At 38.3% G+C, this 20,547-nt stretch overlaps 1 protein-coding gene and 1 pseudogene across 2 annotated transcripts in view; both read left to right on the forward strand.

Moving 5' to 3' along the window:
• NELL1 (neural EGFL like 1) overlaps positions 1-20,547 on the forward strand; it is a 1,025,511-nt gene that overhangs the window by 396,083 nt on the left and 608,881 nt on the right. The window lies entirely within an intron of this gene.
• Positions 5,084-5,451, forward strand: LOC133067263 (uncharacterized protein C11orf98-like; annotated as a pseudogene).

The raw sequence follows: 20,547 nt of genomic DNA on the forward strand, positions 1-20,547 counted from the left end.
AGAAGAGAGTGACGGCAGGCAAAGGGGTAACCAAGAAAATCCATTATGATGTTATTATAAAAGTTATGCACAAGAGGCTGGTGGCCTCATTAGAGTTCTACTGCAAAAAGTCACAAGAAGCGGTTGGCTTCTTGGATAGACACGTCATGATGTTGATAGGATTTGTTGATGAGATGGAGTTTCATATTTGAGAGAGTGAAATTGAGGTAGCCCCATTTTAGTCACATCTGTGTTAGTGTGAATAAGTTTATCTAATCCTTATCAAAGCAAATTTGATAAAGGAGATAAAAAAATTCAAGAATTTGCAAAGGAAACAGAAAGGAAAGGTTGGAAACAGTTTGGAGGAATAGCATATGCTTACAGTTTTGCCTTATTAAGTTTTTTTTTTTTTTTGGGGGGTTTTGTCATACATTGATATGAATCAGCCATGGATTTACACGTATTTCCCATCCCAATCCCCGCTCCCACCTCCCTCTCCACCCGATTCCTCTGGGTCTTCCCAGTGCACCAGGCCTGAGCACTTGTCTCATGCATCCCACCTGGGCTGGTGATCTGTTTCACCATAGATAGTATACAGGCTGTTCTTTTGAAATATCCCACCCTCACATTCTCCCACAGAGTTCAAAAGTCTGTTCTGTATTTCTGTGTCTCTTTTTCTGTTTTGCATATAGGGTTATCGTTATCACCTTTCTAAATTCCATATATATGTGTCAGTATGCTGTAATGTTCTTTATCTTTCTGGCTTACTTCACTCTGTATAAGGGGCTCCAGCTTCATCCATCTCATTAGGACTGGTTCAAATGAATTCTTTTTAATGGCTGAGTAATATTCCATGGTGTATATGTACCACAGCTCCCTTATCCATTCATCTGCTGATGGGCATCTAGGTTGCTTCCATGTCCTGGCTATTATAAACAGTGCTGCGATGAACATTGGGGTGCACGTGTCTCTTTCAGATCTGGTTTCCTCAGTGTGTATGCCCAGAAGTGGGATTGCTGGGTCATATGGCAGTTCTATTTCCAGTTTTTTAAGAAATCTCCACACTGTTTTCCAAAGCGGCTGTACTAGTTTGCATTCCCACCAACAGTGTGGCACAAAGACAGAAATATAGATCAATGGAACAGAATAGAAAGCCCAGAGATAAATCCACGAACCTATGGAAACCATATCTTTGACAAAGGAGGCAAGGATATACAGTGGAAAAAAGACAACCTCTTTAACAAGTGGTGCTAGGAAAGCTGGTCAACCACTTGTAAAAGAATGAAACTAGAACACTTTCTAACACCATACACAAAAATAAACTCAAAATGGATTAAAGATCTAAGTGTAAGACCAGAAACTATAAAACTCCTAGAGGAGAACATAGGCAAAACACTCTCCGACATAAATCACAGCAAGATCCTCTATGACCCACCTCCCAGAATATTGGAAATAAAAGCAAAACTAAACAAATGGGACCTAATGAAACTTAAAAGCTTTTGCACTACAAAGGAAACTATAAGTAAGGTGAAAAGACAGCCCTCAGATTGGGAGAAAATAATAGCAAATGAAGAAACAGACAAAGGATTAATCTCAAAAATATACAAGCAACTCCTGCAGCTCAATTCCAGAAAAATAAATGACCCAATCAAAAAATGGGCCAAAGAACTAAACAGACATTTCTCCAAAGAAGACATACAGATGGCTAACAAACACATGAAAAGATGCTCAACATCACTCATTATTAGAGAAATGCAAATCAAAACCACAATGAGGTACCATTACATGCCAGTCAGGATGGCTGCTATCCAAAAGTCTACAAGCAATAAATGCTGGAGAGGGTGTGGAGAAAAGGGAACCCTCTTACACTGTTGGTGGGAATGCCTTATTAAGTTTTATGAGAAAACTAGTGAAATTACATTTTGTTCATACTGTCCACAGGACTGAAACAAAATATTAGTATAAAGTTTGATAGAGATAAGATTGAAAAGGACCCCCAGAAAAGGAATATGAAATATTGAGCTTGCTGAACTGCGTGATCTTTAAAGTAATTTTTTTTCATTTATACTAAGAGTTCTCAAAATATTGTCTGACAGCAGATACTGGCCTAGTTATATTGGAGTCACCATCAGCATTTTAAAAAAATAGAGTTTCTTGGGGTCCATTGCTCCCAAATTCTGATATACAACATTTATTGGGTGTATTGTTTTATAGTGTGTGTTAGTCACTCAGTCGTGTCTGATTCTCTGCGATTCAATGGACTGTAGTCCATCAGGCTCCTCTGTCCGTGTAATTCTCCAGGGAAGAATACTGGAGTGGGTTGCAATGCCTTCTCCAGGGGTTCTTCCTGATCCAAGGATGGAACCTCCTGCATTGCAGGCAGATTCCTTAGCATCTGAGCCACAAGAGAAGCTCCCAATTGTTTTATAATGTGTCCTCTATTGACTGCAATACATAGGTATTTGGGAAAATATTGGTTTATAATACCTTTATTTATTTCTTCATTTTTGGTTGCGCTGGGTCTTCGTTGCTATGTGTGGGCTTTCTCTAGTAGCTGGCACTATTCATTGGAAAAGCCCCTCATGCTGGGAAAGACTGAAGGCAAGAGAAGAAGGGGGCAACAGAGGATGAGATGATTGGATGGCATCACTGACTCAATGGACATGTGTTTGAGCAAATTCTGGGAGACAGAGAAAGACAGGAAGCCTGGCATGGTGCAGTTCATGGGGTCGCAGAGTCAGACATGACTTAGCGACTGAACAACAACAAATCTCTGGTTGCAATATGGGGGCTTCTCATTCAGCTGGCTTCTCTTACTGTGGAGCACTGCTTGAGGCACGGACTTCAATAGTCGTCACGTGTGGACTTAGCTTCCCTGAGGCATGTGGGCTCTGTCTTCCTGGACCAGGAATCAAACTTGTGTCCCCTGCACTGGCAGGGGATGCTTAACCACTGAACCACCAGGGAAGTCCCATAATATTTCTTTAATACTTAATCAAAATATTGTCAAGAATATTCTGGATAGGCAAGAAAGCAAAGAGTCAGTTAGTACAGGGATTGTGTGCATAATGAGTAAGTCAGGGATTTATAGGATGTGGAATTAAAATCTGTTAGTCTCCATACCTTTTAAAGCTTGAGAAAATTAAAAAAAAAAAAAAAAACCTATTTGGCACAATAGTTTGATTGCATTTCCTTTTTTTTTTTTTTTTTGAGAATATAATAGTGTATTTTAGCTAGTAATTCCTGTTGACAGTGATCTTCCCTCAAACCTTTAAATGTAACATTTCATGCTCTGACTTCTCTTGCTGTTGTGAGATTCTATGCTCCTTTTAACAGCCCTTCCATTGTAGGTACTCTTTTCCTTTTTTCTATTGTAAGAGTTTTGTTTTTAATTTTTTTTAGTTTTCCTACTGAAAACTGTCTTGTCATAAATTTCTTTTTAATCCTGATTGGGATGTGTTAATATATGAATCTATATTTTTACATCTAGAAAACTTCTATTATGATTTTAAATGTTGTCTCTTCAGCATTCTTACTTAGGTGGTACATGTACTGACAAGGTTGTCTTGGCAACGTGCTGAAGGGCAAAGAAAGAACACTGGATTAAACAAACATATGTGTTCTGGAACCAGCTCTGGAACTCACTTGCTTTGGCAATGGTGTGCTGGGACTGGTTGGAATTTGCTTGGAATGGCTTGTGAGAACATGTCATGAACTTTTCAGACATCTTGACAGCCAGTTTAATATAGCCCATGTTAAATGATGCAAATGTACAATTAAGAAAACTATATTAAAACAAATGTGATGAATACTGAAACCTCATCATTTCCTAATTATTTTAATATATTTTGCTATTGTTGCCTATGATCTTCTGTCTGTGTGATAGAATTGCTGTGTAATGGTTCTTTGGACTGAAATGTGTCCTCAAGTTCATACACTGAAGCCTGCATCCCAATGTGGCTGCATTTGGAGTTAGGTAAGGAGATGATTAAGGTTTAATGAGATCATCAGGGTGGGGTCCTGATAGGGTAAGATTGGTGTCCTTAAATGAAGAGACAGCAGAGACCTAGCAGTCTCTCTCTCTCTCTCTGCCCCATGAGGTTACAGAGAGAAGGGGACTGGCTGCCTGCAAGCCACAAAAACTCTCACAAAAAACCAAGTCAGCTGGCACCTTGGTCTTAGACTTCTCAGCATCTAAAAATGTGAAAAAATAAGTTTCTATTGTTCACATCACCCAGTCTATGGCATTTTGTTATGACAGCTTGAGCAGGCTAAGACAAGTGGTATGCTACTGTGCATTTCTTCCCGACTCCACATGAACTGCCATCATGTCAGTAACTTGAAATTGGCCATGCTGTAAGTAGTTACAACACAGAAATTGGCAAATGATACAAATCAAAGTGTATTTGATGTATTGTTTTATTGATTGTGTACATCAGGATTTGACAAACCATAGAACAAAGCCATGAAACAAAACCAGCCCAGGACTGCTTTTACATAGCTAGAGAGCTAGGCATGCTTTTTACAGTTTTATGAGGCCATAACAACAAACTAAAAAAAGAAACAACAACAACAACAAAAAACCACACCACACACAGAGGAGAATATCTGATACAGATATATATGGCATTCAAATCCTAAAATACCTGTCTGATTGTTCACAGAATGTTTATTGATTCCTGAGCTACACTAAACATGGTGATGAAGGAAGTGTTAATAATAGAGCAAATGCAACAGCTTTTCATTTTTGTAGTAGTTACCTTGTGAATAGTACAAAAAATAGAGGAAATAGTCTTCTGGGCTTTAAAAATTATTTTCCAAATCAGGAAAAACATCTCTCAGCATAAAATGAACGAAATTTTGAAATATGTCTTTGTTGTTTTATCTTACTCATTAGATAAGAATATGAACCAACATGCGTGTTGGAACTTTACTTCTTCATCAGTTGCAACCACAGGTTGGCTATGGATTCAGGAATTCAGAGAAAATCAACAAAAGTATTCTGTGAAACTCAACTGGCTATATAGAGTTTGTAATAAAGACTGTGGTGTATTTTATTATTTGTAGTACTACACATCCTACACTACACAGCCATAGTGCCGCTATGGGTGCTGCGGGTGGAAAGATCAACTGGCCATGAACGGAGCTGAAGAAGCTGTTCAAGCGATGGCGAGTGTTGAACCAGGAGTGGCAACTGAAACCTCGGGTGGTCAGAGATGTGATAGACAAAGGACTGATTACGCGGCAACAGCTCAAGTAGCAGGCGTCCAGTGCATGTGCCCACATTACTCTGTCTGGGAAGAAGCGCAGAAAACTCCTGCCACAGATCTGACTTGCCCAGAAAGAGAAAACAGCCATGGAAGCAGAAGCCCCTCCCAAGCCAACCAGGACTAGTGAACCACAGCCCAAATCAAAAAAGAAGACAAAAGCCCCCAGGATGTAGACATGGAGGGCCTTGAAGATAAGAGCTAAATCTGAATCTCACACCCCTTCCACCAGAAGCTTCTCAAGCTGGAGCCAAGAGGACTCGATGCTTATTTCAGATGATTTTGGAGAAAGTCTTGCTCCTTTTCATTCTGCCTGTGTTCCTTTTCCCTAATGGCCTATTGGAGGAGGAAATGCAACCCACTCTGGTATTCTTGCCTGGAGAATCCCCATGGAAAGAGGAGCCTGGAGGGCTACAGTCCATGGGGTCGCAAACAGTCAGACATGACTAAGCACACATCCTTTATAGCAGTAAGACTATGTTAAAATTGTGTACCTATATATGTCTATATTAGGGATAAAGTGCTATAAAATTAATTATTTTAAACTTATTGGCTTAAACTATATATTTATGTATATATAATCTTACACTTTCTGTGGGTCAGGAGGCCAGTACAGGGTAGCTGGGTTCTATCCCAGTCTGCTCAGGGTCTGCCAAGTTTGCAGTCAAGCTATCAGCTGGGTTGTGTTTTTATCTGAAGGCTCAACAGGGTTGGAAGCTATTTCCAGCCTCTCTTAGATTATAGCCAGAACTCATTTCCTTGCAGCGGTAAGACTGAAGGCCCTGGCTTCTTTTTGGATGTCAGAAGCTAAAGGCTCCTCTCAGTTCCTGGAGACCACCCTGAGCTCCTAACCCTCTGGGCCTCCCATATGGCCACTTTTTAAAAATCAGTTGGGAAGGTAAAGAGACTTCAGTGAGAGCCTACTAGTAGGACAGAGTCTTCTGTAAGTTAATCACAGAGTGACATCTCGTCAGCTTTGGCAGTCACAGATTCTACCTACATTCAGGGGGATGAGTACACACAAAAGCATGGACACCCAAAGATGGGAACCATGAAGTCCACCTTAGCGCATGCCCATCACAGTATGTGTATTTTGGGGGTGGGAGGGAGGAGGAGAGTTGATTGTTAAACATTCACCAGCACACCGCTGAATGTGGGTCAAGTCATCAGCTTTGAACCTCAGTATACTCATTTGTAAATATTAGGTGTTGGATGCGTGTCTCAACTTAGGCTCCAAGGAACACGTGAAGATTTCCAATGCCTACTAGCTTGCTGAATGTTTTTGTTTTTTTAACAATTTAAACTTAATTAGCTCAACTTTTCCCAAATTTACGTGACCGAATGAAGTACTGCTTAACATCCTGTGAAACTTGTGTTCTATAACACTCTCTTTAGGATACTGATCCTGTTGCTTAGGTGACTTCCAAAATTCACTTAGCACTTAAATTTATAACATATTTTTACTTAAAACAATTTTGTTGGAGTTTGCATGCATGTGTGCAAAGTTGCTCAGTCGTGTCCGACTGTTTGTGACCCCATAGGGTGTAACCCACCAGGCTCCTCTGTCCATGGAATTTTCCAGGCAAGAATATTAGAGTGGGTAGCTGTTCCCTTCTCCAGGGAATCTTCCAGATCCAGGAACTGAACCCGAGTATCTTATGTCTCCTGAGTTGGCAGGCAGATTTTTTACTACTAGCGCCACCTGGGAAGGCCCTTATTGAAGAGTAATTGATTTATAATGTATTAGTTTCAAGTGTAGAGCAAGTGATTCAGTTATACATATATTCATTCTTTCTAACATTCTTTTCTTCATATAAGTTATTACAGGATATTGACTAGAGTTCCCTTTGCTATATAGTAAGGATGATCTATTTCATGGCAAATAGATGGGGAAAATGTGGAAACAAAGAATTCATTTTCTTGGACAGTGACTGCAGCCATGAAATTAAAAGATGTTTGCTCCTTAGAAGAATAGCTGTGACAAACCTAGATAGCATATTAAAAAGCAGAGACATTACTTTGCCCACAAAGATCTGTCTAGTCAAAGCTATGGTTTTTCCAGTAGTCATGTATGGATGTGAGAGTTGGACCATAAATAAAGTTGAGTGCTGAAAAATTGATGCTTTTAAACTGTGGTGCTGGGGAAGACTCTAGAGAGTCATTTGGACTGCAAGGAGATCAAACCAGTCAATCCTAAAGGAAATGAATCCTGAATATTCATTAAGACTGATACTGAAACTGAAGTTCTAATACTTTGGCCACGTGATGTGAAGAGCTGACTCATTGGAAAAGACCCTGATGCTGGGAAAGATTGAGGGCAAGAGAAGAGGGCAACAGAGGACAAGATGGTTGGATGGTATCACTGACTCAATGGACATGAGTTTGAGCAAACTTCAGGAGATAGTGAAGGACAGGGAAGTCTGGCATGCTGCAGTCTATGGGGTTGCAAAGAGCTAGACATGACTTATCAACTGAACAACAACAACAAAGTCCTTGTTGATCATCTATTTTTTATATAATAGTGTGTATATATTAATCCCAGTTTCCTAGTTTATCCATCCTATCCACATGTCTCTACTTCAGTAAGTTTGTTTTTAAAATCTATGTCTGCATTGTAAATAAGCTCATTTATATAATTTTTTTTTACTTTAGATTTCATGTGAGTGATATCCTATAATATTTGTCTTCCTCTGTCTGATTTATTTCTAAGTAAGATAACTGCAAGGTCCATCCATGTCTGTGCGAATGACATTATTTTGTTCTTTTTTATGGTTGAATAATATTCCATTGTATATATATATTGCATCTTCTTTATCCATTCCTCTGTTGATGGACATTTAGGCTACTTCCATGTCTTGGCTATTGTAAATAGTGCTGCAGTGAACATTGGGGTGCATGTGTATTTTTGAATTATATTTTTATTTAACTTTCATTTTCCATCTGAGGATCTTTGTTTTTTTTTTATTTTTTATTTTTTTAATTAAAAAAAATTTTTTTTTATTAGTTGGAGGCTAATTACTTCACAACATTTCAGTGGGTTTTGTCATACATTGATATGAATCAGCCATAGAGTTACACGCATTCCCCATCTGAGGATCTTTGTATCAACTATTTTCTTTACCTGGGAATTCTTTTTCCAGATCTTTGCTTGGCTGGCTGCTTCTTACCAACTTATATGTCACTTTCTAACACAATTCTCCCCTGTAAGCTCTAGTCCCTCCCTCCTCTCCTTGATCTGTTATCCTGTTTCACTTTATCCCATGAATTTGTTACTGAAATAAAATTTGCAGGCCAGTGGGAAGGAGTAGAGCAATGTAACTCAAAGTGCAGTGTGTGGACCAATACTGTTCTGCAGATGTTTGCTACTGGTCTGTGACAGGGAAAGGAGTTTACTTCCGCATGTAAATCAATGAAATCACTAAGTATGCTGCTTATTTTAGATGACTTTTTTGTTTGCTTCTCTATTAGCATTATGGTTTTTGCAGCAAAACTTTATCTGTGAAGAAATCACACTCTGGAATAAATGTCTTAACTTGTGGACTGTTAAAAGACTTGTTCAAAATAACCATTTCGAGTAACACAGAGGATGAAAAAGGGTTAAAAGATCAAGGAGGTGAGGGGGAGTAGGGTGAGGACTGATGGGAAAGGGATGACATCAGAGGTGAATGGAAGGCCCTAAGTTTATGGGGAAGGGTGCATGTTCTAGAAACCTCAGGTTTGTTTTTTAAAGCACATATTTCCTCTGCCTTTGCATGTGTGCCAAGTTGTCATTTCAGTCATGTCTAACTCTTTGTGACCCTATGGACTGTAGTCCATCAGGCTCCTCTGTCCATGGGATTCTCCACCAAGAATAAAGGAGTGTGTTGTCATGCCCTCCTCCAGGGGATCTTCCCTAACCAGTGATTTAACCCAGGTCTCTTACATCTCTTGTAGCGGCAGGCGGGTTCTTTAACACTAGCACCACAAGGGAAGCCCACTCTGCCTTTAGTTTTATTAAAAAAAGAAAACCAAAAAACATAAAGAAACAACGACCACTGCTGGATGATTTTCTACATAGGGGAAAACCCAGCGTTCTGGGGAAGATCTGTACCAAGATCTCTTAAAAATCTCCAACATCATCATTGCTAACTGGGTCAGTTTTTGTTGTATAAAACCAAAAGATGCAATAGTATAGCATGTTTGGCTTTATTGAGTCCCCATGCAGGGGATAACAGAGGAAAATCCTTCTCTGAAAGGCATGACATTGGAGGGTAGGAATTCTCTAAGGTAGTCTGGGATCGCCTGTGAACCTACGGAGATCTCCATTGATCTGATTCCGTTGGCATACACCTTTCTTTGGCTCCAGATGATAGGAAGTCTGCTTTGGAGAGGGGCTCAGCTCTGTCTCAGCAGATGCAATAGATGCTAGTAGTTCTGTAAAAGTTGTGTAATGTAGTGTTTTTACTGATACTGAAGTAACATGATTACTTCGAATATAATAGAAAATACAGATAAAATGTGCATCAGAAAGAATATCCTTCTAACCCCGCCAACCTAAAATTATAACACATATTTTCGTGTATTTCCTTCCAGCCTTTTTTCTGTTACCCCCTTTTTTAAAAAAAGGCAGTTGATATCACTGTGTGAATATTTACACCTTTTCAAAAACACTGAGCATCACATCAAAGGCATTTCTCTATATTCTGAGACTGCTTTGTCAACATCAAGGGAATGGTTGCCGAATATCCTGTCATGAGGATAGAAGTAATGAAAACAGTCCACTATTTGTGACTGTTAGGTTGTTTTAATTTTTTCCCTTTTATTTGTATGAGTTGAAAAACATCTTCTGATTCATCTTTGTATTCCTCTTGAAGGAACTGAATTATATGAATGAAGTGGGTGTGTGCAAATGTGACATTGCGTGTCAAAGTTCCATGGTCCTCTAATCTTTGCCATGCTCTTCTGTCCCTGCTTCAGTTACTTTGTGCTCTTGGAGCCATGGGTTTGTTGCTCGTGCTGGCTTTGACCCCCCCTTTTTTTTCCATTTATTTTTATTAGTTGGAATTTAGAAAGATAGTAACGATAACTCTATATGCAAAACAGAAAAAGGGACACAGATGTACAGAACAGACTTTTGGACTCTGTGGGAGAAGGCGAGGGTGGGATGTTTTGAGAGAAGAGCATCGAAACATGTTTATTACCTAGGGTGAAACAGATCACCAGCCCAGGCTGGATGTATGAGACAAGTGCTCGGGCCTGGTGCACTGGGATGACCCCCTTTTGATATGAGCATTGAGAAGGATCTGGTGTACTCCTAACAGGGAACTTTTCTGTCTGCTTAGACCCTGGAATTTCTCTGACAGTAGTGTTTGCCAGTCTTGGTCTTCTTTTGCCCTCATAGTCAATCTTGGGTAAAAAGACAAGAGTGAGCATTTCCCCCAATTTCAGCGGAAATTCAGCTGGACCTGTGTTTTCATGATAAAAGCTTAACACACTTATCCCTCATATTATCTTGGGTCATTAGAAAAAATAATTTTTCTCTGACCTAATATAGTTTCTAAGCCATTATACAACCTCTTTGCAGCATGAATTCGTAATAGACTTTAAAATCTAAAAGGATGCAGTTGTGAGCAAAATGATGAAAGGAGAGAGGAAAATGGAATTGCCAAGGTCAGTAATCAATGCCCTTCCTTTAAAGTCAGTGTTCCCTGCCATGGCTAGTCAGCTTTTCCATTTCAACTTTGTTGTTCATTATTTATGAAATAACTGGGCCCCTTTACATACCTATCAACAATCCACAGTGTGATATTACATTGAAAGAATTTAGAGGACTCTTTTGATCTAATTTGGACATAGTCTAGTGAAGAGAATGGTGGCATTTGAGTAAAAAGGCTTAAACTAGTTGACTGAAAACTATATTATTGATGTATCACTGTGTGGTTCTCAGTAAGTCTCTCAGCTTTGTGGTTTTTTTTTTTTTATTGAGGTATAATTTATTTACAATGTTGTGTTAGCTTTATGTATACATCAAAGAGATTTAGTTATACATATATACATATATATTCTTTTCAAGGTTCTTTTCCTTTATAAGTTATTGCAGGATATTCAGTAAAGTTCTTTGTGCTTTATAGTAGGTCCTTGTTGATTGTGTATTTTGTGCATAGTGGTGTTTATATTTTAATCCCCAATTCCTGATATATCAGTTCAGTCAGTTCAGTTCAGTCGCTCAGTTGTGTCCGACTCTTTGCGACCCCATGAATCGCAGCATGCCAGGCCTCCCTGTCCATCACCAACTCCTGGAGTTTACTCAAACTCATGTCCATCGAGTTGGTGATGCCATCCAGCTATCTCATCCTCTGTCATCCCCTTCTGCTCCTGCCCCCCATCCCTCCCAGCATCAGGGTCTTTTCCAATGAGTCAGCTCTTCGCATGAGGTGGCTAAAGTATTGGAGTTTCAGCTTCAGCATCAGTCCTTCCAATGAACACCCAGGACTGATCTCCTTTAGGATGAACTGGTTGGATCTCCTTGCAGTCCAAGGGACTCTCAAGAGTCTTCTCCAACACTACAGTTCAAAAGCATCAATTTTTCGACACTCAGCTTTCTTCACAGTCCAACTCTCACATTCATACATGACCACTGGAAAAACCATAGCCTTGACTAGACAGACATTTGTTGGCAAAGTAATGTCTCTGCTTTTTAATATGCTGTCTAGGTTGGTCATAACTTTCCTTCCAAGGAGTAAGCATCTTTTAATTTCATGGCTGCAGTCACCATCCGCAGTGATTTTGGAGCTCCCCAAAATAAAGTCAGCCACTGTTTCCAGTGTTTCCCCATCTATTTGCCATGAAGTGATGGGACCAGATCCCATGATCTTAGTTTTCTGAATTTTGAGCTTTAAGCCAACTTTTTCACTCTCCTCTTTCACTTTCATCAAGAGGCTTTTTAGTTCCTCTTCACTTTCTGCCATAAGGGTTGTGTCATCTGCATATCTGAGGTTATTGATATTTCTCCCAGCAATCTTGATTCCAGCTTGTGCTTCTTCCAGCCCAGCGTTTCTCATGATGTACTCTGCATATAAGTTAGATAAACAGGGTGACAATATATAGCCTTGACTCCTTTTCCTATTTGGAACCAGTCTGTTGTTCCATGTCCAGTTCTAACTGTTGCTTCCTGACCTGCATATGGGTTTCTCAAGAGGTGGGTCAGGTGGTATGTCATTCCCATCTCTTTCAGAATTTTCCACAGTTTATTGTGATCCACACAGTCAAAGGCTTTGGCATAGTCAATAAAGCAGAAATAGATGTTTTTCTGGAACTCTCTTGCTTTTTTGATGATCAAGCTGATGTTGGCAATTTGATCTCTGGCTCCTCTGCCTTTTCTAAAACCAGCTTGAACATCTGGAAGTTCACGGTTCACGTATTGCTGAAGCCTGGCTTGGAGAATTTTGAGCATTACTTTACTAGCGTGTGAGATGAGTGCAATTGTGTGACATCACCAGATGGTCAACACCAAAATCAGATTGATCATATTCTTTGCAGCCAAAGATGGAGAAGCTCTATACAGTCAGCAAAAACAAATTCAGACTAATCCTAGGGAGTATCAAATAGAGAGAACTCACACAACGGAAGCCACTTGAATACAAGACCAGGCATAACCCAATCACCAGTAGCACCCTGTGCTGGAAGCCTCATCTAAACAACAACCAAAACAAAAATACAAACCCAATCTTCAGCACTGGATTACCACCTCACTCAACCTTGCCCATCAGAGGAAAAACAAACAAACAAAACAAACAAACAAACAAAAACTCAGTACAAATCTCACCCTACACGAAGCTTACACAAACCACTGGACCAAACTTAGGAGAGCAGAAGCCAAAAGGAAGACAGATTTCAACCTTGAAACCTGGGAAAAGGAGACCTAAAACACAATAAGTTAAAAAAAATAATGAAAAGGCAGAGAAATACTACACCAATGAAGGAACAAATTAGAAACACAGCAGTCCAAGGAAATGAAGAGGAAATAGGCAAACTACCTGAAAAAGAATTCAGAATAATGATAGTAAAGATGATCAACAACCTTGAAAACAAAATGGAGAAAATGCAAGAATCAATTAACAAAGACCTAGAAGAATTAAAGAATAAACATATAGAGACAAACAACACAATTACTGAAATTAAAAATACTCTAGAAGGAATCAGTAGCAGACTATATGAAGCAGAAGAACGAATCAGTGAGCTGGAAGATAAGATGGTGGAAATAACTTCTGAAGAGCAGAATAAAGTAAAAAAGAATGACAAGAACTGAAGACAGTTCGAGACCTCTGGAACAATATCAAATTTGCCAACATTCAAATTATAGGTGTCACAGAAGAAGACAAGAAAAAGAAAGGTTTGAAAAATTTTTTGAAGAGATTATAGTTGAACATTTCCCCAATCCAGAAAAGGAAATAATCAATCAAGTCCAAGAGGCCCAAAGAGTCCCATACAGGATAAACCCAAGGAGAAACATGCCAAGATATGCTAATCAAACTAACAAAGACTAAACACAAAGAAAGAATATTAAAAGCAGCAAGAGAGAAGCAACAAGGAACATACAGGGGAAACCCCATACACTCAACAGCTGACCTTTCAGCAGAAACTCTGCAGGCCAGAAGGGAATGGCAAGATATATTTAAAGTACTGAAAGGGAAAAATCTACAACCAAGATTACTGAACCCAGAAAGGATCTCATTCAAAATTAATGGAGAAGCAAAAAGATTTTCAGAGAAGCAAAAGTTAAAAGAATTCAGTACCATCAAACCAGCTTTAGAACAAATGTTAAATGGACTTATATAGTCAAGAAATAGAAGAAAAAAGATCTACAAAATCAACCCCAAACAATTAAGAAAATGGCAATAGGAACATATATATTAATAATTACTTTAGATGTAAATGGATTAAATGCTCCAACCAAAAGACACAAACTGGCTGAATGGAAAGCAAAACAAGACCCATATATATGCTATCTACAAGAAACCCACTTCAGACCTCAGGACACATATAGACTGAAAGTGAGAGGATGGAAAAATGTATTCTATGCAAATAGGAAGCAAAGGAAAGCTGGAACAAATAGCAATCCTTATATCAGACAAAATAGACCTTAAAATAAAGAAGATTACAAGAGATAAGGAAGGACACTACATAATGATGAAGGGATCAATCCAAGAGGAAGACATAACAATTGTAAATGTCTATGCACCCAACATAGGAGCACCTCAATACCTAAGACAAACACTAACAGACATAAAAGGAGAAAATGACAGTAACACAAAAATAGTAGGAGGCTTTAACACTGCAGTCATACCAATGGACAGATCATCAAAGCAGAAAATTAATAAGGACACAGAAGTCTTAAATGATACATTAGAGAGATGGATCTCATTGATATCTTCAGGACATTCCATCCAAATACAGAAGCATACACCTTCTTCTCAAGTGGAAATGAAGCATTCTCCAGGGTAGACCACATCTTGGGTCACAAATCAAACCTCAGTAAATTTAAGAAAATTGAAATCATATCAAGCGTCTTCTCTGACCACAACACTATGAGACTAGATATCAATTACAAGAAAAAACTATAAGAAGCACAAAAATATGGAGATTAAACAACATGTTTCTAAATAGCCAACAGGTTACTGAAGAAATCAAAAGGGAAATCAAAAGATTTCTAGAAAGAAATGACAATGAAAATATGACAACTCAAAACCTATGGGATGCAGCAAAAGCAGTTCTAAGAGGGAAGATTATAGCAAATCAATCCTACCCCAAGAAACCAGAAAAACATCGAATAGACAACCTAACTTTACACCTAAAACAACTGGACAAAGAAGAACAAAAAGCTGCAAAATTAGTAAAAGGAAAGAAATCATTAAGATCCAAGCAGAAATAAATGAAAAATAAACAGCAGTAAAGATTAATAAAACTAAATGCTGTTTCTTTGAGAAGATAAATAAAATTGACAAACCTTTAGCCAGACTCATCAAGAACAAAAGAGAGAAGCACCAAATCTACAAAATTAGAAATGAAAAAAGAGAGGTTACAACAGAAAATGCAGAAATACAAATGATTATATGGGGTTATTATGAAAAACTATATAGCAGTAAAATGGATAACCTGGAAGAGATGGACAGATTGTTAGATAAGTTCAACCTTCCAAGACAGAAACAGGAAGAAATAGAAATTATGAACAACCCCATTACAAGCACTGAAATTGAAGCTGTGATTAAAAAAAATCTCCCAAAAAACAAAAGCCCAGCACAAGATGGCTTCACAAGAGAATTCTGTCAAACATTTATAGAAGAGCTAATACATATCCTTCTAAAGCTCTTTCAAAAATTTTGTGGAGGAAGGAACACGTCCAAACTAATTCTATGAGGCCACCATCACCCTGATACAAACAGGCCAATGTCACTGATGAACATAGATGCAAAAATCCTCAAGAAAGTTTTAGCAAACAGAATTCAGCAACACATCAAAAAGCTCATACACCATGATAAAGTTGGGTTTATTCCAGGGATGCAAGGATTCTTCAATATACACAAATCAATCATTGTGATATACCATACTAACAGATTGAAAGATATAAACCATATGATCATCTCAATAGATGCAGAAAAAGTGCTTGACAAAATTCAGCACCCATTTATGATTAAAACTGTTCAAGAAATGGGCATAGAAGGAACCTACCTCAACATAGTAAAGGCCATATATGATAAGCCTACAGCAAACATTATTCTCAATGGTGAAAAACTGAAAGCATCCCCCCTAAGATCAGGAACAAGACAAGGGTGTCCACTTTCACCACTATTATTCAGCATAGTTTCAGAAGTCCTAGCTATAGCAATCAGAGAAGAAAAAGAAATAAAAGGAATCCAGATCAGATAAGAAGAAGTAAAGCTATCTCTGTTTGCAGATGACATGATGTTGTACTTAGAAAACCCTAAAGATAGTATTAGAAAATTACTTGGCTAATCAGTGAATTTGGCAAAGTTGCAGAATACAAAATCAATACACAGAAATCACTTGCATTTCTATATACTAACAATGAAAAATCAGAGAAATTATGGAATCAGTCCCATTCACCATTGCAACAAAAAGAATTAAATATCTAGGAATAAACTTACCTATGGAGATCAAAGAACTATACACACACACAAAAAAAAGAACTATACACAGAAAATAAGACATTGATGAAAGAAATCAAAGACGGCATTAACAGATGGAGAGATATTCCATGTTCCTCGATAGGAAGAATCAATATTGTGAAAATGACTATAGAACCAAGCTCAATCTACAGATTCAGTGTGATTCCTATCAAATTACCAATGGCATTTTTCACAGAACTAGAACAAAAAATTCCACAATTCATATGGAAACACAAAAGTCCCCAAATATCCAAAGCAGTCTTGTGAAAGAAGAATGGAGCTGGAGAAATCAACCTTTCTGACATCAGATTATACTACAAAGCTACAGTCATCAAGACAGTATGGTAATGGCTCAAAAACAGAAATATAGACCAATGGAAAAAGATAGAAAGGCCAGAAATAAACCCCTGCACTTATGGGTAGCTTATTTTTCACAAAGGAGGCAAGAATATACAATGGGGCAAAGACAGCCTCTTCAATAAATGGTTCTGGGAAAACTGGATAGCTACATGTAAAAGAATGAAATTAGAGCACTTCTTAACACCATACACAAAGATAAACTCAAAATGGATTAAAGATCTAAATATACGATCAGAAACTATACAACTCTTAGAAGAAAACATGGGCAGAATGCTCGATGACATAAATCAAAGCATGATCCTCTATGACCCAAATCCTAGAGTAATGGAAATAAAAACAAAAGTAAACAAGTGGGACCTGATTAAACTTAAAAGCTTTTGCACAGCAAAGGAAACTATAAGCAAGGTGAAAAGACAGACCTCAGAATGGGAGAAAATAATAGCAAATGAAACAACTGACAAAGGACTAATTTCCAAAATGTACAAGCAGCTCATGCAACTCAATGCCAGGAAAACAAACAACCCAATCAAAAAGTGGGAAAAAGACCTAAACAGACATATCTCCAAAGAAGACATACAGATCGTTAACCAACACATGAAGAGATGCTCAACATCACTCGTTATTGGAGAAATGCAAATCAAAACCACAATGAGATATCACCTCACACCAGTAAGAATGGCCATCATCAAAAAGTCTACAAACAATAAATGCTGGGGGGGTGGGGGGGGCGTGTGTGGAGAAAAGGGAACACTCTTGCACTGTTGGTGGGAATGTAACTTGGTACAGCCACTATGGAAGATGGTATGGAGATTCCTTAAAAAACTAGGAATTAAACCACCATATGACACAGCAATCCCACTCCTAGTCATATACCCTGAGGAAACCAAAATTGAAAAAGACACATGTATCCCATTGTTCATTGCAGCACTTTTTACAATAGCTGGAACATGGAAGCAACCTAGATGTCCATTGACAACTGAAGGATAAGAAAGTGTGGTACATATGCAGAATGGAATATTACTCAGCCATGAAAAGGAACACATTTGTCAGTTGTAATGAGGTGGGTGAACCTAGAACCTATTATATAGAGTGAAGTAAGTCAAAAAGAGAAAGACAAATGTCGTATTCTAACTCACACATATGGAATCTAGAAAAACAGTACTGAAGAATTTATTTACAGGGCAACAATGGAGAAGCAGACATAGAGAATAGACTTACAGACATGGGGAGAGGGGAGGAGAGGGTGAGATGGATGGAAAGAGTAACATGGAAACTTACATTGCCGTGTGTAAAATAGGTAGCCAAAAGGAATTGGCTGTATGGCTCAGGAGACTCAAACAGGGGTTCTGTATCAACCTAGAGGAGTGGGATGGGGAGGGTGATGGGAGGGAGGCTCAAAAAGGAGGGGATATATGTGTACCTATGGCTGATTCATGTTGAGGTTTGACAGAAAACAGCAAAATTCTATAAAGCAATTATTCTTCAGTAAAAAAAAAAAAAGAAGAAAAAAACTTAAAAATAAAAGACTGCAGTGCTAGTGGCTGCCAGAGCTGGGGTTTGATCTTAGATTGGTCTGATTCTAAACAAAATGCTTTTTATACTAGATCAGTATTCATAAACTTTTATTTTATTTTATTTTTCTTTTTTTTAATTATTATTATTATTTTTTTCCAGTGGGTTTTGTCATACATTGATATGAATCAGCCATGGATTTACATGTATTCCTAATCCCGATCCCCCCTCCCACCTCCCTCTCCACCCGATTCCTCTGTGTCTTCCCAGTGCACCAGGGCGGAGCACTTGTCTCGTGCATCCCACCTGGGCTGGTGATCTGTTTCACCATAGATAGTATACATGCTGTTCTTTTGAAATATCCCACCCTCACATTCTCCCACAAAGTTCAAAAGTCTGTTCTGTATTTCTGTGTCTCTTTTTCTGATCTGCATATAAGGTTATCGTTATCACCTTTCTAAATTCCATATACATGTGTCAGTATGCTGTAATGTTCTTTATCTTTCTGGCTTACTTCACTCTGTATAAGGGGCTCCAGCTTCATCCATCTCATTAGGACTGGTTCAAATGAATTCTTTTTCATGGCTGAGTAATATTCCATGGTGTATATGTACCACAGCTTCCTTATCCATTCATCTGCTGATGGGCATCTAGGTTGCTTCCATGTCCTGGCTATTATAAACAGTGCTGCGATGAACATTGGGGTGCACGTGTCTCTTTCAGATCTGGTTTCCTCAGTGTGTATGCCCAGAAGTGGGATTGCTGGGTCATATGGCAGTTCTATTTCCAGTTTTTTAAGGAATCTCCACACTGTTTTCCATAGTGGCTGTACTAGTTTGCATTCCCACCAACAGTGTAAGAGGGTTCCCTTTTCTCCACACCCTCTCCAGCATTTATTGCTTGTAGACTTTTGGATAGCAGCCATCCTGACTGGCATGTAATGGTACCTCATTGTGGTTTTGATTTGCATTTCTCTAATAATGAGTGATGTTGAGCATCTTTTCATGTGTTTGTTAGCCATCTGTATGTCTTCTTTGGAGAAATGTCTGTTTAGTTCTTTGGCCCATTTTTTGATTGGGTCATTTATTTTTCTGGAATTGAGCTGCAGGAGTTGCTTGTATATTTTTGAGATTAATCCTTTGTCTGTTTCTTCATTTGCTATTATTTTCTCCCAATCTGAGGGCTGTCTTTTCACCTTACTTATAGTTTCCTTTGTAGTGCAAAAGCTTTTAAGTTTCATTAGGTCCCATTTGTTTAGTTTTGCTTTTATTTCCAATATTCTGGGAGGTGGGTCATAGAGGATCTTGCTGTGATTTATGTCGGAGAGTGTTTTGCCTATGTTCTCCTCTAGGAGTTTTATAGTTTCTGGTCTTACACTTAGATCTTTAATCCATTTTGAGTTTATTTTTGTGTATGGTGTTAGAAAGTGTTCTAGTTTCATTCTTTTACAAGTGGTTGACCAGTTTTCCCAGCACCACTTGTTAAAGAGGTTGTCTTTTTTCCATTGTATATCCTTGCCTCCTTTGTCAAAGATAAGGTGTCCATAGGTTTGTGGATTTATCTCTGGGCTTTCTATTCTGTTCCATTGATCTATATTTCTGTCTTTGTGCCAGTACCATACTGTCTTGATGACTGTGGCTTTGTAGTAGAGTCTGAAGTCAGGCAGGTTGATTCCTCCAGCTCCATTCTTCTTTCTCAAGATTACTTTGGCTATTCGAGGTTTTTTGTATTTCCATACAAATTGTGAAATTCTTTGGTCTAGTTCTGTGAAAAATACCGTTGGTAGCTTGATAGGGATTGCATTGAATCTATAGACTGCTTTGGGTAGAATAGCCATTTTGACAATATTAATTCTTCCAATCCATGAACACGGTATGTTTCTCCATCTGTTTGTGTCCTCTTTGATTTCTTTCATCAGTGTTTTGTAGTTTTCTATGTATAGGTCCTTTGTTTCTTTAGGTAGATATACTCCTAAGTATTTTATTCTTTTTGTTGCAATGGTGAATGGTATTGTTTCCTTAATTTCTCTGTCTGTTTTTTCATTGTTAGTATATAGGAATGCAAGGGATTTCTGTGTGTTAATTTTATATCCTGCAACTTTACTATATTCATTGATTAGCTCTAGTAATTTTCTGGTAGAGTCTTTAGGGTTTTCTATGTAGAGGATCATGTCATCTGCAAACAGTGAGAGTTTTACTTCTTCTTTTCCTATCTGGATTCCTTTTACTTCTTTTTCTGCTCTGATTGCTGTGGCCAGAACTTCC

The sequence above is a fragment of the Dama dama genome, chromosome 2 (assembly GCF_033118175.1).
Source record: "Dama dama isolate Ldn47 chromosome 2, ASM3311817v1, whole genome shotgun sequence".
Classification (NCBI taxonomy): Eukaryota; Metazoa; Chordata; class Mammalia; order Artiodactyla; family Cervidae; genus Dama; species Dama dama.